This window comes from Desmodus rotundus, chromosome 6, assembly GCF_022682495.2.
Source record: "Desmodus rotundus isolate HL8 chromosome 6, HLdesRot8A.1, whole genome shotgun sequence".
In the NCBI taxonomy this organism is placed as follows: domain Eukaryota; kingdom Metazoa; phylum Chordata; class Mammalia; order Chiroptera; family Phyllostomidae; genus Desmodus; species Desmodus rotundus.
The window spans coordinates 88804064-88827142 of NC_071392.1; the positions used below are offsets into that span (position 1 = coordinate 88804064).

At 48.5% G+C, this 23079-nt stretch overlaps 1 protein-coding gene across 1 annotated transcript in view; it reads left to right on the forward strand.

Annotated features, from left to right (window-relative positions):
* CNTNAP2 (contactin associated protein 2) overlaps positions 1-23079 on the forward strand; it is a 1617197-nt gene that overhangs the window by 1402839 nt on the left and 191279 nt on the right. The gene's annotated exons all lie outside the window — the stretch shown is intronic.

Sequence of the window (23079 nt, forward strand, 5' to 3'; positions counted from 1 at the left end):
TAGCAGATCCAAATTATGAATATTTTGTCTTAACTTTCTGTGAATTCCTCTGGATAATTATTTGATGTCTCAGTGTAAGAAAAAATGAATAATGTATCTTCTGCCTGATGCGTGTGATTTCTGATGAGTGAAGGGCAAACCGCCCTGCCGAACAGGAAGGCTGCCCTACTCCACTCCGTAAACGAGCGAGAGAGTCCTGTCGAATGCCGTGAACGCCTCGCTGTTACGTGTATGTACCTAAAAACGTGGAATGTCAGCAGCAGAAGTGGGAACTGTCTAAGAGTCAGAGCGGTGCTTTGCACCTGAGTTTTCGCTGCTGGCTGCACGAATTGGCTGGACGAGTCGGACCTGCTCTGCACTCCGTTTGCTAATCCCCCAGAGAAAGGGGTTGGACTGTACAGTTTCTGGAGTCCCTTAGCCTTATGACCTGGTTGCAGCTTTCAACAACCACACCGCATCATCACTGCGTTCTAGAGCCATTCAAATCTGAATACCGACGTGCTGCCAAAATTCTGAATCAAATATTTGGAAACGTTTGGTGGTAAATTCAAAATAACCTGTATGTCTCTGAATTCCTCGTATAGGAGCCTTCATAGGTATTTACCTGTAAAATGTGGGCCAATAAGAATGAATATAAATGATAAACATGTAGTTTGATATAATGAAAGAATCAGGTTATTATAGAAAACCTAGAATAACTTAAATCAGAGGTTAAAGAGTGATTTCGTAAAGTCAACAGTTCAGATTCAAAAATGGCAAATACTCTCATAGTGTACTGGTTCTCACCTGGAGGTTATTCTGCCCCGCCCTCGGGGCATTAAGCAATGATTGAGACGTGTGTTAATGGTGTCTAGTGCGTACAGGCCAAGGGTGCTGGGAACACCTAAAATGCAGACGTCAGGCACGCGGCAGAGAACGGCCTGGCTCAAGACATCAGCAGTGCCCGTGCTGAGTCCCCCTGCGGGGACCTGTTACATGTTTGTCTCTAAGTCAGATCCACGTCTCTCCTCTTCTGTTCCGCCTCACAGGAGCACCTGCCTCCTGCCAACGAGCAAACGTAGTTCATTGTTAGCAGTGCATTTGAGACACGGTTTCCAGGCATAGGTCTGCCTATGTATTAATATATAAACTTCGCCAACACAAAGTATATGCATGGGGTAGACTAGTTCGAACAGAGAGATCTGAGCCATAATGTCTGGTTTTCTTCCAGAATGAGAAATACTGCAATGCTTACAATGATCAGAAAGTTTTCGTTCTCATTTAGTTGAAGAAACATCTAGTTCTACATACGCTTCTGTCTGCGGATGGTCATTTCCAGCCCTCTCTTTTTCTTCACCCACTTCCTCTGTGTTGCTGCATGAGTACAGCAACCCACAGACCATAAATGTTGTCTCCCCTGCTTGGAGAAGCTCTGGGCAAACTGAGATATACAAGTTCAGAATGCCCCGACTGAATTTCCCACAGGCCGAGTTTGTGCGTCGTTTACGTAAGTCCTTCTTTTCTCCAGCTGTAAAATGGCATGCCTAAAACCAAATACAGATACTACGATTGTACATTTTGACTGAATCATCTCATCAGCAACAGTATCACCTAACTGCCCCCCGTTGGAATTAGCCTAAATAGAAGGAAAAAAAGTGCCTTACCCAAGTATTTCAATTTATGTTACATGTCACACAAGGTCCCAATTAGTTGAGATACACTGTTATTTATTTTAAAATAAAATTCAACAAATCGCAGAAAATTTATTCTAATGTCATTTTCCTAAAAACTTTATTGCCAAAATAAAATATTTCTCCTACAAAGCCTGGGATTATGCCCACAGAGTTCGTACAGGTGGACTCAGTCACAGTACTCCCTAATAAACATGGTTTCGGACATACCGCAAAGGAACCAGAGCACTAAAACACAGCCGCTTGTTTTTACTCGCACGGTCCTTTTACCCTCCACTTTATCTAATCTCAAGTACTGGAGAAAAAGTGTTAGATACTTATTTTTGGCATTCTTATCTTTGTTTTCCAAGAAAAAATATGTACACAGAATTTAATGGTAAATGCATTGAAATCTAGATTTCAAAATGTTTGCTCTTTCTCCCACTAATTTAAAATTTCAAGAAAATTCAGCAGATGGTGCTTGTAGAAGAGAAAAGTGCGCACGAGGAGGAATTTTCCCAGTGATGGAATGACGGCATTGTTCTGAAACCCCAGGGCTTTCGAGTCTGCCCACCTGAACTCACTGGCCCAAGGAAATGCAGGGCAGGGGTTGGCAGTGTAAAGAGAAGGAAAAAAAATTCAACATTGAATTGGCCAATGTGGACGCGGGGAGCTTGTGCTCTGAAAACCCAGCTCCCAGATGGCATGTAGATTGCAAATGATACAGGGCAAAATCCTAGGACACTTTGGTTAGTGGTTTTCGGGGTCAAGCTGGGAGCTAATTGGTTGACAGTGAGTTAAGATTAATAATAGATTTCTTCAGGTCTTGAGGACAGTTCTGAGGTCTTTTCTGGCCTTGCTGTCTGGTCTCACGGGTAAGTAGCCAGGGGGTAGTTCCACCTTAGGGCTCAGGAGCTGACACATAACCTAGTTAAGGTGTGACCTTGAGCATGCCAGAGGTTTGCACCTTGTGACCATCTGTCAGGCCCGGGCTACTGCCTTCTGCTGCCTCGGGGGTTGCTGATTATCAGGGGAAAGGCTAGGTCTCAGAGAGAGAAAGAGATGATTTCTAAAGCTGGGATTTAGAACGTAATTTTCCCAAGTTTTAGGGACCTTCAGTTTCAGTGTTTCTCACTATATGTTTGTTACCCTGCACGCCAGTATTCTGGTTTTCCTCGTTTTGAGCACGTGGTCAGATTGCATTTCCCCTCTTGCTTGAGCTGAAGTTCAGTGTGACCATGTGACTTGCTTTGGTCTATGATATGGGAGCAGAAGTAACGTCACGCTAGTGTCACAGCCCTAAGAGCTGGAGTGTGGTTCACCAGCACTGCCAACGACAACACTCCAGGTGGTTGAGGTGCTATCAGCCTGCATCCTCAGGTGAGGATGACAAAGAGCAGTGGCCATATAGCAGACACAGACCTAAATGCTGGCCGTGTTACGCCACCGAGGGAGCAGGGTGGTTGTTTCTGCAGCAGACCCCTGCTCATACTGACCGATGAACTCATCTGTTCAAGTCGTTGGCTTTTGGTATAAATGCCCCAAAGAGTTAGGTAAAGCCTAGAAGGCAGTTTTGAATAAGTCTCCATTTGTGTCTCCTCAAAGAATCATCATTATCCAAGAGCTACCTAATTTAAACCTTCACTGTGCAAACATGTTCTGTCTAGGAACACCTTTGCTGATACTAGTGACGAAAATTGCAGAGCACCAAAAAAGCGACAAAACAAATCCTCAGATGTTAACACCTGTGGGAATCTTGGTTGTCATCTCATCTACACCCTCACTTTGTGGACGAGGAAATGAGTTCCCGAGGGGCTGTGTGAATCGTCCTGCTCACGCCACTGTTTCTGTTGTTTGTCCACAACAGCGTGGGTGTGGGTGTGTGTCGGAGATGGGGTGGGCAGGAGACAGAGAAGTTAAGGCGTCAGAGGGAAAGCATGCGTACATATGGCGTGCATTTATGGGTGGTACCGTTCTGTCGTGCATGTGCCGAGTACTGTAATGGAAACAAGAGTAAGACAAAGGGTCTTCTGTAAAGATACTTTAGATCTCAATGACCAAACAGTGAAGAAATGTGTGAACAGCTTGAGAAATGAATAGCTGAAGTAGCGGGATGCAGTAGGAAGCAGCGCAGCGCAACAGTCAGGGCTGGAGCGTTTCGAAGGGTGATTTGGACTGAGCGAGAGGGACCTGGGGAAGCTCCGTGGAAGGGATGATACCTGAATGCAGCCTTGAAGGATGGATGGCAGGGAGAGGGAAGAGGCGTCAAGTTAGCAGTTCTGAGAGGAGGGGCACGTTGCCCCAAGCACAGGGGAAGCAGGAGTGGTTTGGGGATGTTGTGTGGCACACAGGTGCGGGGGCCCGTGGGCCTGCGGAGCAGGGTCGGAGGGCCAGTCTGGAAGGAGGGTAACCAGTGATCGGGTCCAGATGAAGCAAGCGCAGGGGGCACAGTAGAAGGAAAGGCATAGCAGTGCGAGGCCTTAAAAAGAGGAATACCAACAGTGGGAGCTGCATGTCTGTGGGGGAAAGGGAAGGGGTTCAGTCGGGACCAGGGGGACTAGGGTGAGAATGCTGTCGTGGCCCAAGTGGCCAGTCCAGCAGGACGTCCAGGGGACATCCGATCATTGGGTGCGTTAGACAGAAGCCCCAGAGGGAAGTCAAAGCTCGTGATACTTTCCTGCCTAAGTCATGGGAGGGGCAGCTGGGAGGGAAGACTCCAAAAATTGGTCAAGCCTTTTGTAATAACCACAGGAAAGGCAGGCCAGGGGAGGAGGAGGAGGAGGATGCCCCAGAGGCAAAGGCAACAAAGAAAACTGACACGGAGAAGAACCAGATACTGTCCATGGTGTGACAGTAGGGAGAGGGAAGTTCTTGAAGGTGGGGGGTCAGCAGGATGAAGGAGAACAAGGACGCGGAGAAGACCGTTGGACTGAAAGTTTAGGATTTCATTTGTGGCTCCAGAGAAAACATTCCATTGGGTTTTAGGAAAAGCCAAATCATAAAGGGCTCAGGGGCACTGATGGGGAGGCTGGGAGGGGCACTGATATTTTTGCCATCCATCCCTGATCAGGGGAATGAAGGGGGCTGGTGCCTGAAGGGGCCAGCCAGTGTATCCAGTTACTGTGTTGTGTTGCATTGTGTCTAGAGTGAGAGACACCTCAAAGCACGGAGATTAGGAAGATGCTCAAAAATCATGATTGTTGTAGGTTAATGTAACAGTTTGTGAAACTGACAGAACGTGTAGCTGACTTTCGCAGGAGCATGGCAGGGAGGATGCGAAGGTGCAGAGAGAGGGCCAGAGGGTCCTTCTGACTCCGTCGCGGTTTCCGTCCTAGCATGGGCTCGTTTGTTCGGGAGAACACCAGTTGGGGACATGGCAGGTTCAGAGGGTGGAGTGGGGAATTTAGAGTTCCAGGGAGGTTAATGTTGAGAAGAAAAGGCACCTATAAGTGAAGCCTAATGAACAAAACAAACAAATGAGCAAAATAGAACCAGAGGCTTGGAAATAAGGAACAGACTGAGTGACCAGAGGGGAGGGAGGAGGGGGATAACTGGGGAAAGAAGGGGAAGGGGCAAGTCAAGGAACAGGTATAAAGGACCCATGGTAATGGACAACAGGGTGGAGACTGCTGGGGGTGGGGGCAGGGAAGAGCAAGGGCGGGAGGAATTGGGACAACTGTAATTGAACAACAACAACAAAGGAGTCGGTAAGAGTAGCCCCAATGAGAAGAAAGTGCACTGAGATTTCTGTTTTCCTCTCCAAAGCAAACAGCCCCTTCTTCCACAAAGGCAAAAACATTCAAAATTCTGCATATCCTTTCTCTTATGCATGAAAGAAAATACTTGCATTTGAAGGAGAGGGCTGATTATGTGTATTTCTTACAACATTCAAGCTTGGTGATTATGTGACTGTTATCTCTGGACACTCCCAGAAGTCTTTTGCAAAAAAGAAATAAAAAAACTGTCACATTTTCCCTTAGCTTCCCATTGACACCAGCGCTTTTTAAACAGCGGTCTGAAGCTCCCTAGATGGCCGCAGATTTGCATCTTTCCAAAAGGCTGTTCTCATCGTGTGGTCCTCCGAAAGGTGAAATTTCTCTTGTGCTGCAACAACTCACAACTGAGAAGCATTTTCACGGAACACTTTATTTTCCTAAGGCAGTGCTGCTTCACGTAAATTCTCACAAGACTGAGACTTCATTTTCCCTTCAGTGCATTCATTACTCTGCACCGTTGCACCGATTTGCCTACAAACCTTATTTCCTGCTGCCATCTGGTGGACGCCGCGTGGGAGTTCTGCCCAGGTGCTGGCGGCCCGGAGCAGGCCCAGCCTCCTCTTCAGTCTTAGAGTCCCACAGGGTGATCAAAGAGCAGGTCTTTCTGTTAAACTCCGTGCAGTGAAACAGTGAAGCCGTGGCTCCTTGCCCCCAGGACTGTGCGCAGCGCCACATTTCAGATGCCCCGAGCATTTTTCTCTTCTTTTATCTTCCGCCTCCTGTGGCTCCCAGGCCTCGAATGCAGTTCTTTCCCACAGTCTCTTTGAAATCACCCTTCATTCTTCCTTTGCGCTTTCTTCCTCTTTTTCTTTCTCTTTCTGTGGTGTGCTGGAGGAAAAGGGAAGGGGACGGTCGTTTCAATGTAAAGAAGATTGCGTTAAAATGACATAATTTGCTTAGTTGCACTCACCGCAACAACCATCGGGAATGGCAGGTCATTTCCTCTTAGCCGTCCGAGTCTCTCGTGCAGCGGGATCGTGGGCAGAGGGCTGCCAGGTGCTTCTATGGTGATCGTCAGCGATGTGCACTCACTTAGCGGAGGGGCGCGTGCAGATGCAGAAGTGACGTCGTCGCGCTTAACTTAACGAAGTCGCATTCCTGGTGGTGCGGCTGGCCTGGCTGGCCTCTCGAGCGGGCGTAGTGGGAAAACAAGCCAGCGCTGATACTACATCCTGCAAATGACATCCCAGGCTTTTTATCCTGTCATACGTCAGCGCTCAGCGTACAGCTTTACGAGTTACCCACGGCAGTCATTTGGTCGGTCAATTTCAGGCCAGCGATAAAGCTTTGAGTAATAGGAGAGCGATGGCGATGCTCCATATTCTCTGTGAGGAGATGTTTTTAAATTAAAGTTCCCAGGTACACACTCAATTTATATTTAACAGCCATCACAAAACGTAATACGTTGGTAAAACTGGATTATGACCTCTATATATGGAAAACTAATTAAAGCTGTTGGAAACAACCCATTTCTCTTTGGAATATTTATATAAATACCTGGAGATTGGGAAATTTAGGGTAAGTTAGATGCGTTCCCGTCTAGGGCTATGACATAAAGCAGAGACCATTTTATGAGGAGAATGGTGATTCTCAAAGCTTAAGCTCTAAATATGAGTTTTCCTCTCTGTACAAGAATAGAATCTGGGTCATTAACCATCAGTGCTTTTCAAAATAGCTTTTTATCGTCACAAGTTAAAATGTCTTATAAAATCTTTTATTAAAAATACATAATTTTTACTAATTGACTAATCCATCTACTCTAAGTGCTATATCCGAACTAATTCTTTTAAAAGAATACTCATGCTTTTTCAGCTTTTCAAAAGGAAAAGATGAGCAGTTAGTGCTGTGATTTCTTGCCTTTCACTAAAATTTCTATTTAAATATTTATAGTCATTTTAAATATAAATAATATTTCTCCTTAGAATTTTCTCAGATTAAACATAGGTTCTTGTTTTTAAAAAAAAAAAAGTTTTCAGATGGAATAATGTCTGCACTCGCCACGCCCGATCTCTGTATGCCCTGAAGGAGAGGGGGCAGCCGGGTGCTCCGTGTGTTCCGGGGAGCCGGGAGTGGCCGCGGGCCAGGGCAGAGATGAAAGCCAAGCTGCCCGTCATGGAGCCCAACAAAGCATATGAAGGCCGACTGCTGCGTGCGCCGCGCCGGGTGGGGGAGGGTGCGTGTGCTCTGAGTGCGGCCAGGTGTGGCGCGGTGACCCCCCTGTACAGCCCCCCTGGAGGGCGGAGCAATCTGTGGCTGCCCCAGCAAGTGGTGGATGCGCTGGCGCGGGGAAAGGGAAGTCAGCATTAGTAGTGACCTGCCTTCGATTTTAACAGTTCTGCCACAAATTTCTGCTCATATGTATTCAGTGGGGTTTTTTCTTGTTTTTTTGTCTTTGTTTTGTCTTTTGCTTCTAAATCAAAGGAAAGCTTCTGAACTCCCACCCACTGAGGTTGGCAGGACATCCAAGAGCAGCCGTTGTGGGAGGCTCCACTCACAGGGCCGAGGGGAGGCAGGGTGCAGGGAAGATACCCCACGGTCTCTGGCCCTCCTGGGTGCCTGCTTGCTACTGTCACCTGGCTGCCCCTCTGAATCTGCACGGATTTGAAATGATGTCTTTATGACGACTCCTACTCCAGTGTCGAAGGGGTTTTAGTTGGATCCTTTCTGCGTTACTCTGCTCAGGCTGCTGTAACTGAATATCATGTACTCAGGGGCTCATAATCACCAGAAATGTACCTCTCACAATCCTGGAGGCTGAGAAGTTCAAGGTCAAGACGCAGGCAGATTCAGTGTCTGGTGAGAGCCTGCTTCCTGGTTCATGGAGGGCTATCCTCCCTTTATGTCCTCACAGGGCAGAAGGGTGCGGCCCTCCGTGGGGCCTCCGTAGCCAGGGCACTAATCCCATTCCTGCGGGCTCCACCCTCATGACCTACTGACTTCTCAGAGGCCCCGCCTCCACACTCTAGCCTAATCATGGTGCCTGTTAGGGTTCAACACGAGAATCTGGGAGACACAGGCATTCAGTCTGTGCTACTTTCTTTAGAAAGAAACACTTATTTTTCTTTGTGTTTTCTTTAATGACCGTTGTTTTAGTTTTATGAATTAAACAGTATACATTTATTTAAACAAAATTATCAGCATTTCCCAAATATCTACGGACTACTCATTTACTTGTAAAACTAACAGTCGTAACTTAGAGATCCAACCAATTAAATTTCCCAAACACCATAAACACTGACTACAAACATATTTAGTCAAGCACTTCTAAGCATTCAACTGAAATAAAAATTCTGATAAGTGCAGTTTTCCTGAATATTTTAAGTAACTTACAAGTATAGAAAACCCTCACAAAATTGTTATAACTACAAAGGAAGGTAATCAGTAATTTTAGATTAAAATCAGTTATCAACATGCAATACCATGAATTCAAATTTGTCTTTTATCCTTATCCTGATTCATATTTTAGCGCTCATTATTTTCCTGAGTGACAGTTCCAACATATCAGCTACTTTACTATTTTTATAGCTTCTTAGGTTTCAGAAATACTGCCACATCCAAATGAGAAACAGGCACTCAGAGCTGCCAGGCATGCGGGGTCCAGGACATGAACGAACTCGTTCTCGGTGAGCACACAGGTCCTCTTCTGAGATGCAAACCCTAGCCAGCGATGGTCAGATCAAGCTTCATTTACATCCACAAAGATGAAGTTGTTTTTATTTTCAAATGACGTTTCTTCAAAAACGGTTTGGCCAGTATCACACCCCCTTTTGCATTACCCCGTTAGTAGGGTGTGCTGGCTCGGTCAGTCTGTTAGAATACTTCACTGAGACTGTTGGGACAAGACGCCAACGCTGCCTCCTCTCCTGGCGGGTAGTGCACCGGGTCTGCGTTTCCAGCTCTCCTCTTCAGGGCGCTGAGTCACACTGTTGTTTTTGAGATCGCTGCCGATTTCTTTCTGTACGGTGTGGTCACTAGTGCTAATGAACCGCCGGTTTTTATGTGTGTCTCCAGCTCCTGGCTGGTCCTTGTTTACCTCCCTCTAGAAACCACCTTTCTCAGGGTTATTCACTCGGCTTACTGGTTTTGTGCCCCCTATACTACCTACTAGATGTGTGCTCAACAGCTCACAGTCAGGAATATTGTCAGCAGAGGAAATCAAACACCCATGTTAACACCCTGGTAGATACACCCCATTCTGTTTACCCTTCTTTGTGTGGTAACTATGTTACATGTGCCTTATATTAACTTCTCTAAGCATTATTATGAGCAAATGGCGCTCACGGACTACACCCTCACCTCTCAGTCAGCTATAACTCCTGCTCACTGAGCTCCTGCCCTCTCAAACGATGCCCACTCCTCAAACTCTGGCCAACAGGAGTTCTCTTTAACCTGACTCTGACCTTTTAGTGTTTCAGTACTATGCTTGTTTCTGGCAACAGCGAGCTGTTTCAGCCCCATTCCAGTTTGTTTGCTTTTACTACTCTGAGATATGGACTCGGCAGCCCTGCTGGAAGTAGCAGAGGGCTGTAGGGAGGACTATTTAGGTCCAAAATCCGGGGAACAGGGGGCAAGAAGGAGAGTTGATGGGAAATTTTTTAAAATGCTGTTGTTTGGCCATGTTTAATAAAGACAGAAATGGAAAATACATGTTATTTCAATGTCGTAAGCTCATAGTGACATTTCTAAATAAGAATATATAGCTGCGCTCCCCTTTTCTCAGAGCATGTGGCTTCCTTGACCACTGAGACTTTTTTTGACATTGTAACATTTGACCCGTAGTCTTTGTGCTTAGGCAGAATACACTAAGAAATTTCCTATTCCCAGTTCAGTGAGGATTCCAGACCACATACACCTTCACAGAACGGCGCTTACATTTTCCTGCATGTGCATGCGTAATTGCGAGAATGCGCATGGGTGTGGATTTACCTGCCAGCAGCAGGGAGCATCCTTTTACCTGGTACTTAGGTAACTATATATTGCACTTTGCTTTACAGCCCGCCCCGCCCCCATGAGTAAATATAAACTATGGCCTTCATTTAAATTTTGTTTGGTTTTATACTTGTCTGAGTCAGCTACATCATGCCCCCACTAACAATTTATACCTTCCCTTTGGAACAATACACTTACCCACTTCTCAAGATTGACAAGCCGTAACCTGAAGGATGAAGTTACCTAATTTCACTTCTGTATGGTTGAGAGAAGCCTGCGCATCTGGGCCGAGATGAGGATGAGAAAAAGGCAGTGTTTTTCAGATGTTAAAAAGTCAATGCATAGAAATGTTTGTTCTAAGAAACAATTGTTTATGATATAAGAAAAACATAAAGAAAACCCAAGATTGGGAAAAGTTACTTCTTCATTCTTTTTTTTTGTCTATAGTCTTCATCTTACAGAATTTTAATATGTCCCAGTCATGGATATATGTGCTGTATCTTACAGTGAACCGTTTCCTGCTCTCTCAGTGTCTGCTTGGCTTCCAACCTGTTCCTGCTCACCGAAGCCTAAATCAGGAATGTTCTTGACATTGTCCTTGTGTCCTCAGTGTGAAGCCCCTGGTCTGGCTGCACCAGTAACATGCATGAATGTCCTGTTTACCCTTCACAAAGTTCAAAATTAGCCAGGCTTCTAATAAGGGATCAGAGAGTTACACAGACTTTAAAACCGTGTTTCCGAAACATCTGTCCTTTCCAGAAGGTGCTGAGGTTCTCATTAAAAGGGCAGATCCCTGAGCCCAGGCCTGAGCGATTCCAAATAGCTAGGAGTTATGGCTCTGAACGGTGCATTTTTAGCAAGCCCTGCAGATCATTGTAGTGCACAATATAAAGTCTGTGAGCTGACGATTATAAAAAGATTGAATATCAAGTTGAGACAGGCAAAAAAGCACCACCTGGGGGAAATAATCTGAAGGGAATAACACATTTCACTCCTGGGGAACAATCCTGAGCAGGATTGTGATGCTTTGTGGAAACTAATCAGGTCTCGTCTCTCATCTCCCAAATTACTCCTGTGAAAATTTCCTCCCTTCCCGCACTGGGTTTTCTGATTAGTGCACAGTGGAATGCTTTATCGTTGCTCAGGCATGTGAAATAGAGCAAGGGGAAATGGTCCCCTGTATTTTCTCCAGAGAAAGGTATTTTCAAGTTTAATTTTAAGAGGACATGTCATGAAATAGTTTAAGCTTTTTTCATGGAACGTGGCGAGTGGCATTCACACTGTTAATTTTTTTTTCATTGAGCACATTTCAATGTATAAGCCATTTTTCTCAGACATAAAACCTGACCCTTTTTTTCCTACTTAAAAGTATCAACATCCACATTCATTCTCACATGTAAACTTTGGAAATTATTACTTGGTTCTCGTCAGTGGAGAAAATTAGAGTAGGTTTGGTCGGTGGTGTTACGCTAACATTGTTTCCCCGTTCGTGGTGATTTTTAAGTGGAACGTTTTTCTGCGTGTGTGTGCGTGTGTGTGCGTGTGTGTGCGTGTGCGCTTCCAGTGAGACACAGACCCTGGCTGAGAGACAACGACCAGATCGTTATTATGAGTATAAATATAGACCATGAATATGGAAATGTTTATCTCCACCCTGGGTTGGCACTTGAAATCAGGCCATTACAGATTAATTAGTTTGGATCTTAAAGGTATTTCAATCTTCAGGAGTCCCTCATTAAAATTAAAAAAGAAAACCAGAGGTGAATAACCATCCAGTCATTAGCAGCCACCACGTTATGAAGGTTTAGCTGGTTCACCACTGCTGGCAGGGTTGGTAAAGGTGAAGCTAGAGACGCAACTTGGAGATCAGGGTTCCCGGAGACAAAAGGGCATGAAAACCAAAATTGCTTTCTTACGTTCCCAGCGTCTCTTGAACGGGTGATTCTCCCCATTTCTACAAAAGCCTGTGCTGTGGAGGCAGCAAAACTTCAGAGGACTTATCCTCGTTAGCAACGGCACCAACCTTACCCGAAGAGTGGAGGAGCTGCTGCACCAGAAGAGATCGAGCTCTTCGCATCCCTTCATAGGACTAAAAAGATCATCCGCCCACCCGAGAGCAGAGGAGAGACTTGGGGCCTGGGCAGAATCATTGGGTGATGCTGGCCCAGCGCTCACCTTCCTCCAATATAAAGCTCCTTGGAGGTGTCAGAGCTGGAGAATCGCCTTCTCCCAGCCCAGTCCACACCCCAGGAAATGGGTAAGGTTGTTAAACACGATAGACGTCATTATGGAATATTACAGCACCAGCTTCAGTTCAGTGGCAACATTGGGCCCCTTTGCACTTGCGGTCTAGCCCAGGGCTCGGCCGCCATTGCACGCTTTCAGACAACTTCTTTGTGAGTGTAGGCTGTTAGGAAGCTGAATTGTCCACACCTGTTCTAAAACAGAGGGCCCCTTTCACGTGAGGCTCCCACCACGGCGCTACAGGTAGATCTTCTCTCCAGGTGTCACACGGAACATAGAAGTCTGTGGTTCTGCTCAGCTCACTGCCGTTTGAAAAAAACATCACAGACACTTTGACAAGGCTTGACTTAGTCAAGGAGCACCTCCCTCCACGTGCAGCTGGAGCTTTGGAGGCCTTCCTCGGCTGTCAGACTGCGACGTGGCCCACAGCTCCCGCACGGTGGGCCCAAGGTGGTACGCCGCCTTCATTCACTCCTTAAGCACCTACTATGTGCCGGGCAAGGTCTAGGAGCCAGAAACACAGCAAAGGACAAGCAGGCAAAGCAAGTGCATGCAAGGACTTATATCTCAGTCCAGGAGGACAGTCACCACAGAAGCAAACTCAGCATCTGAATGGATGTTATAAATAATGATACATGCTATAAAAATGAAACTAATGGGGAATGACCGAGGGTGGCTTTAGGTTGGATTTTCCATTTCACTGAGAAGGAGGCATTGGCTCCGAGGAGGTGACTGGCTTCTGAATGATGAGAAGGAGCCAACCCTGCAGAAGTCTTTGAAAGGCATTTTAGGAAAGAGAGACAGGTCCTGCAATGGAAACAAGCCTGGTGTTTTGAGGGACAGAAAGACAGCCAGTGTGGCTGGAGCCCAGTGAGCAAGGGGGAGAACGGACCAGGAGGGTACGAGAAGCAGAGACAAAATCCTGAGGTCCCTCCACGCCAGCTCTTGCATGGAGTCTGGGGCTGGGCATGACCTAGAGGAGGGCCTCAGTGGAGACGGGGCAACACATGGTGTCTTGCCCCACCCCCACCCCGGCTACCTGCCCCTTACGGAAGAATCTCCGGAGTCTCCTTCCACTGAAATCTGAAGACAAGCTCGCATTAGCATCTCCAGACTCCTTTCAGGGGTCAGGACGGCCCAGCATAAAACCCCATAGGAAGGCTCTGCGGGGCAGTATTCTTACTTAGAAGAAGAGGTGAGGGCTGTGGGGGAGTGGGAAGGAATTGCTTTATTGTCTTTTTTTAAGTGGCAGAAATTTTTTATGGAAAGGCAACTGGCACTGAAGCCGCAAGAACCTGGTTTAAAATGGAACTGACATTAAACTCTCTGTCTCAGTTTCCTCATATGAAAAATGGAGGAAGTACCTCAGGTGGTACTGTAAAGGTTAATTGATCAAGATAATACCTGTATTAAACATTGCTTGGAACACAGTTTGAAAGATCATAGCTGCTATCAATAACTATTAATAACCCTATGAAGTTCACTGTTAATAAGTACTAACAACTTTATGAAGTTAGGGAGACACTGGCAGTTTATAACTGAGAACTGCCTCCGTGACATCTAAGCCTCACTCGTGAATGGACAGCCTCAGGAACCTTACTCTTCATCAGCATGAGGGACGACATCCCCTCCACCCACTGCAGCTGCGACAGGGGTCCAGGCTGAGGCCCAGAGACCTAAAGTTCAGATGCAGAAGCAGAGCCCACCTCTAGCTCATCCACATGTGCTGAGAGAGACATTCTTTTAAAAACCACAGTCCAGTAACCAACATAATGGGGGAAATTTAACCTTTATTTGTATCTTACAAGGAACATCAAAGGTCATTTGAGTCCAGCCCACAGCACGGTTAGGTTTCCCCTCACCCCACTCCACACCCAGGCATCTCTGTGCCCGTCTGCTTGCGCTCACCCATCCTGTTCCTCCCGGATTCCCCTCCTTCCAGCCCTCTAGGGCCCTGGTCTCTGCTTCTCCTCCCTCTGCCCTGTCTCTTTTCCTCTGTACTCTTTCACACATGTGTGTCTGTACGTGCGTATTACGTGTGTGTGCATATGCACATATGTCTGTATCAGGTGCATATGCTTTTCAACCAGAGGGAGCTACAACATGCATTTTACTCTGAACAGGGCTTGCCCCTTACAATATATAGTCGGGGATTTGTGTAGGTCTGTTTCAGTGTGTGTGCCATTGTATTCTATTCTTTTAACATACCGTAATAGATTGTAATTGTGGTTGATTGCATTTTTTTTGCTATTAAAACTCTTCAAATTTTTACAAAGCAATCAAGCACTAAACCAAAAGGGGGGGTGTGGGTGGGTGCGTGCGTGTGCACACGCACCCCACGGGAGGTGGGGATGGAAGATGAAGGAGAAAGTCAAGTGGATTGAAATGGGCACTAAAGCGACCATTCTCCAATACTAAATGTACTTGAAATTTATTTCCCTGCATCTGTAGGTAAATGTCCTTCTGTTCCTGAAACAATAAATCCCCACAAACTTCCCATAAAGTTTTGCAGAGGTGAAGAGTGAGATTGGTTCCATTGGCGTCCATCCGGCGCTGGGTTTATGTGCCTTCAGGTGTGAGTCAGAATGCCCCTGTTTTTCCCCCGAGCCCCTGGACAGAGGAGAGGTCAGAACGCTCCACGTTTCCGAGCGGCCAGGCTCTGGTGGCTGCCAGGCTGTTGCAGGAATTGCTTCCAAGACCCACCTGTGCCACCATCTACTTGGGTTTGGATTAGCCTAACCTGCAGTGCCCTGCCGTGGCAGTTAAAACTTCTTGTGCTTCTTGTTATGATCTCAGCTCACTTCTGAAAATATTGAGACTCCCAGACAGCTCAGTTGTGGACAAGCAGCCTTCCCTCCCATGGGCCCAGTAACCTGGAAGGGAAGGTGCAGGCACCAGTGTCTCTAGCTCACAACTGAGGTTCTGTTGTGGAAAACCTAAGTGCGGTCGTAAGGGGGCCATTCGTGCCGTCTTGCAGTGCCCAGGCATGTGCCTGTGCACCTCGTTCTGATCAGTCCACGTGGAGTGAGGCCCACCGGGGTTGCCGCAGGGCCCGAGTTCAGGGAAGACCCCTGACACTGTGGCCCCGGCACACCCTCAGAGCAGTTCTCTTGTGCAGAATGGGTCGTCACCACACCCTCCGCTGCGTCTGCCTGTGAAAGCGCTGCTTACTCTTCAGGCGTTGCCTGCCCTCAGGCAGATTTCCAGGTTCCTTTGAAATTGGATCACCCCCATGGACGCCATTGCACTTGAGTACCCCATGTCCTAAAGGTGTGACACAAAGTTAGAAGACTCCCGCCAGTCTTACAGAACCTCAGGCCGACCTGTGTCCCCATCACGCAGCCCTTCCACCAGCTGGAGCCAGGGTCCCGGTGCTCAGCGTCGCACTGCGGAAGCAGCAGCAGAGACCTGCCACTGGAGGATGGGGCTTCGGCCCCATGTGCTCCTTTTATCTTTAAACTCTGGACGTTCGCTTAGGCGTGGACGTGTGGTTTTTGTATTAGAAATTGTGTTCACTTAACCACCAAATGGAATTTGTTTTCAGGCCTCCTTCCCGCTATTCCCTTCTCCCCAAGTGTTTCCGAGTTGTTAGGGGCCCCAGTGTCTGATGTGTCGGGCCCAGCCCAGCAGCCCACCCCGTGTACAGAGAAGTCTGTATTTCTCTGTTGTTACTCATACCCGTAGGCCTAAAGAAGATGTCTCACCCTTTCACAGTTCTTTAGCTTTTCATAATGCTGCTTGCGTCCTCACAACATCCCCCCTGACAAAGGAGCTGTGTTTCTGACTCACAAAGCAGTGGGCTTCAAAGCTGACGGCCACTCCTGGGCTCCTCCTCTTTGCACAGCGCCTTGCGGACCACCCCTGGAGACTCGGGGACCGTGGTAGTTGTCAGTAGGGAAACGACAGTGTCTGTGAATAGGACATGGAAATCTGTTTATTTCCTACGATGAAAAGAGCCCGAAAAGGAAACTTTGATTTGTGAAACGTAATTGTGTATCATATCAATCCATTACTCCGCCTTGTAGAGCCGTTTGCAATTTTCCCATCCACTGTTCTGAAATGGGCAGCTTTTTTCCACTTTGTACTCACCCAAGGGATTTGATATAAACCGTTTCTCTGGACGTGGCACTGGGGAATTTTGTTTTCTATCAGTACGTCAGGGCCATCTCTGCCTGGTGGCCATGTGGCCAAATGCATCGCCGTTGGTTACGGTTCTGCCGTGACTGTCCTGCAGGATACCAGGGCCGACGATGAAACGGGGACTCGGTGGGCCTTGACCCAGTGGCTCAGCTGGTTGGAGTGTCATCCTGTATGTCAAAAGGCTGTGGCTTCCATTCCCGGTCCGGGCTCACACCTGGGTTGTGTATTTGATTCCCAGTCAGGCGCGTATGGAAAGCACCTGATCATCGTTTCTCTCTCTCTCCCCCTTCTCCCTCTCACCCCCTTCCTCCCTAAAATCAGTAAACATGTCCTCAGGTAAGAATTTTAAAAGAAAAAACAAAAAAAGAAATGGGAACTTAATGGTATCAGACCACGAACTGCCATGACAGGAGAGAAAAAGAAAAGAGGAAGCCGATCCCAGTGGGAGCCACAGTACGGAGAGAGCGGCATTCATGGGTCGGTGCCCTCAGAGCCACTGTCGGCCCCCCGCGAGTGCAGGCTGGGGATGCGGCGGTCACACAGAGGGCTTGCCATGTGCCCTGCAGGCACTCGGAGCCACAGGGGTTCACCCATGACAGGGAAGCGGCCAGCTCTGCTGGCTCTGTGTGGCATGCGGGTGGGAGAGGACAACGGCCCGAGCGCAGGGACATTGGGCAGCGGTGTGGCAGTCAGGCCTTGGAGGTTGCCTGGATGCCCAGGGATGACTCCCATGTCTCTTTTTTCAATTTATTTTATTTTCACAGAGAGTGGAGGGGAGGAAGAAAGAGAGGGAGAGACACATCCATGTGTGGTTGCCTCTCACGCGCCCCCTACTGGGGACCCAGCCCATAACCCAGGCATATGCCCTGACTGGGAATCGAACCAGCAACCCTTTGGTTTGCAGGCCAGTCCTCAATCCACTGAGCAACAGCAGCCAGGGTGACTCCCATGTTTCTGGCTTGAGTGGCAAAGTGGGAACAGCATCAATGTGGAGTACACTGCAGGCAGAGTTCATTTGGATTAAAAAATTATGTTCACTTTCAGTCATAGAGTTGAAGGAAGCTACTTGTAGGTCAAGGCTAAGCTGTCCAGTAAGAAATGCATATCTTAAATCTTAAAGTCACAGTGGAGTTCTAACTATATGCATACATTTGGGGATTGCTGACTTGCGATCAGTCCTTGAAATCATGAAAGCAGATGGAATGGCTCAGGAAAAGTAAGAAAAGCATTTAAAATCTGGACAATCCCCAGAGTCTCCCTCCAGTGGCCACTTCTGTGCACTACACTGTTCATTAAACATTTTTAATTTCAACCTGCATGTTCTGGGTATAATAACTTTGTTCTGCAACCTCCAGAGGCAGCAGAGTTTTATTTTTGCTAAATCAGACAGATCTCCCCACCAGTCCTTTACACACCAGGGTGTGCGGAAGTCAGGCTTGCGACTCCCTCGTTCCTTGGAATCAGTCACACAGAAACCTTTGGGATTCACCCCAGACAGAAATCTGAGTCAAAGAACATGAAGCCCACACATTTCCACTGCACACCTAGTTATCCATTTTTCCACTTTTGGTTATGAATTTTTCCCTTTGAACCCCAATATACTCTGGGTGACTAGTATAAATTAGGCATAACTGATAGCCCCAAGGAAGAAAGTTTGAGGAAATATCAGGATCAAATGTGAAGACCCGGAAGAGCTTTACAAGAAAACTTAGACCTGCCCCCCTTAAGTATCCAATTACACAAAACTGTCGCAAGATTTAAAATGAAATACAATTACCTCCTAAAATTATCCCTACGTTTAAATGCACCATGGACACCTGAGTTCCCACAGCTAATTAGGAACCAGCTGTTTTTTCCTCTTCCCCCGGTGTCTGCTCCAACCCACAGCGATGTGGGAAGCCTCCTCTGGGGTTTCTTCTTTTTCTCCAGGGGACTCTGTCCCCTTTCTTGCCGAGTTACATTGCTGACCCCTCCCACACGTGTGTAATGGCCCCTCTTGGGGCGATTTACAGGCCACAGCGGTGGGGAGGGCGTTCTGGAGAGGATAAAACTCGCATGTGAACTCGCAGCCCTTTGTTTCGCGTTCAGCTTGCCCTGTGAAAGGAGGCTGGGAGCCGAGCAAAGCGACTTCGCCCTTTCCAGAAAGCATGAAATGGCCTCATTCAGGGAGCAGCTTTTTCTCCCCGTGTACGGAGACTCAAATCTGCATGCCCGCGAGGCCCTCTGGTCTTTGGTTGTAAGGAGCACCCGGCCGTAGTAAACGACGAAGACCCCATGCACCACTCAGAGGAGACTCAAATTTCCAATCTTCAGGCCACTGAAAGTGTCCAGAGCGACTGGCCCTCCCTGGCTAGTATTTACAGTGGAATATGCTGGCCTCTAAAGCAGCAGCCATGGGAGCTTCTCAGCACGGTGGCCGAATTCATGCTAAATCTGAGAGCAGATGGAAAACCCTCCCGCCCCCCTCCACCACCACCCACCCCAACTCCCAGGCACCAGACCGCACCAGCAGCCACGCGCCTCACTAAGCCACGGCTGGCAGAGCCCGCATGCATCTGCTCCACATCAGCCAAATGCCAACTGCCTCTTCACCTTTTCTACCTACCTGTCTCACCTCTGACGGTCAAGGAAGGACAGCAGGGGCCTGACATCAAGGTGGGGCCTGAACCTCTCACTTCTCGCAACTCTGCGGTCAGCTCTCTGGTCTACCTTCGTCCAAATGCAATTATTTATAGAGTTCGGGTCCCCCTCTGAGCTGCTCAGTCAGGCCGCCTCTCGTCAGATTTACATCTGAGGGCTACTCTACAAAGCCACGTGTCATGTTGCCGGTCTCGAGGATAGTTCTCATTTGTGTGCCCTTTGTGGAATTTTTTTTAGGTCGGTAAGGAGATAACGACATGGGGCACAGGGGTTTGAAAGGCAGGGAGCAGAAGAGTGACAGAAGAAGAGACAGGGTGAGAGGTGGGTCTGAGATGGGCCGGTGGCTGGAGAAGGCAGAAGGGTCAGGAGAGCTCTCAGTCCAGCCTGCACCTCCCCTTAGAAAACTCACCTGTGCTGTCAGGTGGGCGCAGGAGAGGCCTCAGGGGTTGATGAGTTGCTCTTCGCCTGGCGAAGGAAGGGGACCCAGTTTCCCACCCTCACTCCCCTGGGCCAGCCCTCGGACAGTGACTGTGCGTGACACTAAAGCCACCGGTGTAGCAGGGACGAGCAGCATAGGTGGAACGTCTGTTTAGGGCTCAGCACTCTGCCGAACGCATTTCCAGCCTCGTCTGCTGTGATTCTCAACACCCTATGAAAGGGTTTCCATTGTTGTTTCATTGTACAAATGAAGGAAGGGCGATTTAGGAAAATTGCCCAGGGGGTGGGGGGGATGGGGCCCAATTGTCTGATTCCGCAGCCGGCACACAGGCCACCGCACCGTGGCTCCACCAAGTGACAGGCTGAGTGGCCCTGTGAGCTCACCTGCTGCTGTCCCCACCATCCTCCCAGCAACACGTCCTCATGGCCCCGACCCTGACCACCGTGACCATCACAGAGAGGACTCCAGCATGTCTTGTGTTCAGTTGCTCCTTGTGAACATACAGGAAAATCAGTAAGTGCGGACCGTTGACAGGCCGGTGAGAAGCAAACTGCAGGACCCCAGGAGGTTCAGGAATTAGAACACGCTGAATGTCAATATAACCAAAAATCTGTCATTTGGCTGTTTGGGGAGAACGCGAAGAGAAACAGTAGGGAGGTTGGCTTGTAAAATTGCTCAGTCCTCATCTTGCATTCAGGAAAGTCCACGGAGGAGATCTAAGATATGTAAACTAATACATATCTCCACAAGTGTATTTTAGAAATACAGGGATTAACTTAAAAAGTTAAAGGTGCAAAGGAGTTGTCACTAAGTTGGGTTTGGGATGGAAAGAGGGGAAGCGGGACTTGCGTTTTACTGTATCCCTTCTAACACCACTTGACTTTGAAAACTAAGTTAGAACTTCAAGTTAGGCTCAAAAGGAATTGCTGCCCATCAGAAACTATCCCTCAGAAATTTTGAAGTCAGAATCCCATACGGAATAACCACCGGTGACAGGGGTAAATGGCTGTGGAAGAATTTGGATGAAGAGATGGTGCTGCATTTTCTACTGCTGACTCACCGAGGTGACCGGAGGCACCACCCCAGTTCCTGTTGCCACAGGAGACATGCCCAGCCCCAGCCCAGGACGTATCTGAAAAGCTTCTCACGTGCCCACGTGGTTTTCCAACTCATAAAGCCATCAACCCCACCCCAGCCACGTCGCGTCCCACCCTCGGCCGGGTCCCTGGCCGCTTCCGCCTGCCTCCGTGTTGTCACTGTTGCCTGGCCCCTCCGGGCTCCGTTCCTGTCGGCTCTGCTTCCCACCTTCCCTCTCAGTTTCCACACTTGCCCCCTTCTGCCTGTCCACGATGGCCACCCCGACTCCTGCTGCCATGCCGGTCCGTGACAGACAGGAGCCTCCTATTGCCCCCTGGTGTTCTCGTCCAGTGCCACCTGCCCTTCTGTGGCACTGACCTTGATGGTCAGCACAGATTGCAGCTGTTTCAGTAGCCTGGAGGTGATGAGGCCATGGGTCTTGCAGACGTGTGGCACTGTTCACTGAGCCTGTGGGGGTCCTCGGAATGAAGCCGTGGATCAGGAGAGTGACGGCGTGCTAGTGGGAGCCACGTCCTGGTAGGCGCTAATGCAACGTCAGCTCCTATTCACAGTTCTTTACCACCTTCAGTGCTCAGGTCGCTATACAGTGGCTTTTGTCCCCTGAGAACTTTGCATATGGAGTGGGATTAAATATAATTGAGAGAGGACACTATCACTGACCCAATGATGTAATGACCTTTTGAGTACATACTTTGCTCTGGGGTCAAAGGTTACGGAGAAGAAACGGTTCCCTCCCAGCTTTCAGGGAGCTTACAGTCTGCTGGGAGCATTATAAACAAACAGCAATAATGCTGTGTGCTCCTGGCATCGCCAGGCCCAGGGAGCACTGGGAAAGGCACACCTGTTCCCTTGTTACAGCCCCAAACCCCAGAGACTGGGCCCCAGACTCATCAGAACAGGCATCACAGCAGGCCACCAGGGTCTGTCCCCTGCTCGTTAAAACCTGGAAGCCTGCGTCCCAGCAGGCACACTTCCCATCAGTCCCACCGTGCACCACTCCAGCCACAGGTGGGCGTCGTAATGTATAACCGAAGCGGATATTGGAAAGGGTGGGGCTCTGAAAGTAAATGTGAATAGAACTCCTCCCTCGGCTCCCCTGGGGAGGCGCCTCAGCTCTGACACCCCCAGTCAGCTCCAGGGGAGAGTCTTCACCATCGCTGGTCAAGAACATGGTGAGTTCACCCAGATACCTGGGACAGCCGGCCAGGGGCAGCTCCAAAGACAGCCTGTGATAGTCCAGACACTTCCGGAAGGATGGCCGGGAGCCACCGTTTGCACAGGCGCAATTTCCCTGCCGATAGGTCCACTCGGGACACCAGGTTAGTTCCCAGTCACTTGGTGAGCACACCGTTACAGCGGGTGGGGTTGGTGTCTGCGGGGACATTTTGCCCAGCTAGCTAACTGACCGAACTGCCCCCCGCTCTCTGGGGGTGTTTCTGCCCGAGTAACCAGCGCCACACCCCAGTAAATGCTGACACACTTGACTTTTCGCCTGCCTTTGTCAAGAATCACTCTAGACAGCCGCCCTTATGTGAACACAGCACCGCCTCAGGAAAGACCAATACACCAGATCTGACGAGACCTAGACTATGTTCATTACATTCCTGTCCAGGGACGTGGCCCAAGGCAACAGGACTGCCCTGCGTCGGGCCCAAGTGCAGCTGGTGACCCTGGTGAGCACCCAGCCATTAAAGGCTCTCCCCCAGTTAGGGTGAGCGGAACCCCGCTGGCCCCGCAGACGTGGCTTCACTCCCTCCCAAAACTCTGACCGCTGAAAGGGATGCACCTGCTAGCCTGATTTTGGTCTTATTTCAAGACCCTCAGTGTTGGCCAGCTGGTCAAGGAGGGCCTGAACCACTCCAACCGTGTATTAAGCCAGATCCTGAGCCAGAAAGAGGACTCAGACCCCAGAGGGTAGCATTTTAAAGAGTTAAATTAAGATTCTTTCTTTTCAGGTATTATTCTAACCAATGTCAAATAACATTCTTCTTCCCAAGAAAAAAACAAGTGTGTTTTCCTTCTACTGAAGTCTGTGATGCTGCCATTTTAAAACACAGATAGCTGGGAACTGCAGGAGACCTCGGGGACAACTGAAACACGGACTCCGTCAGCACGCAGGCTTTACTTAACGAAGACGTTTACAGAGACGGTCTGCGCTGACCTA